Consider the following 616-nt stretch of genomic DNA (forward strand, 5'->3'; position numbering starts at 1 on the left):
TAAAGGGTACCTTTAGTCGCGGTCCGCCTCCCCAACCGGGACTAAAGGGTTTTGGCGCCGCTTTCGTTCCCGCGCAGAAAGACCCTTTAGTCGTGGTTGGGGACAACAACCGCGACTAAAGGGTACCCTTTAGTCGCGGTCTGCCTCCCCAACCGGGACTAAAGGCATTGTGCTGGAACTGGCGCGGTGCGGTGGGATGTTTAGTCCCACCTCGCTAGCCGAGAGGCTTCGACAGTGGTTTATAAGCGCGGCTGCGCTGAACACTTCGAGCTCCTCTCAAATGCAGGCTTACGGGCCTATTCTGTCACTATGTGCCTGTGGGCCTACTGGGCCTTCTGCGGGCCTGAATCCTGGCCCATTGATGGGTTTCTAGTCGTATTCAGGCCGTGGTGGCCCAGTAGGTGGCATATTTTTTATTTTTTGCCTGTTTTTTCTTTTCTTTTTTGCTTTATTTATTTTGTTTTGTTTCTACTTACAACAAAAAACTTATTTATTTTATTTTATTTTGTTTCTAATTACTTATTTATTTTACTTTATGATAATTATTTTTGCTATTAAAGTTTCTAACAAAAAAAGTTCTTTATGAAAATTCTTTTAGCTTTCAATGATTTTGAAC

The sequence above is a fragment of the Triticum aestivum genome, chromosome 4D, assembly GCF_018294505.1.
Source record: "Triticum aestivum cultivar Chinese Spring chromosome 4D, IWGSC CS RefSeq v2.1, whole genome shotgun sequence".
Lineage (NCBI taxonomy): Eukaryota > Viridiplantae > Streptophyta > Magnoliopsida > Poales > Poaceae > Triticum > Triticum aestivum.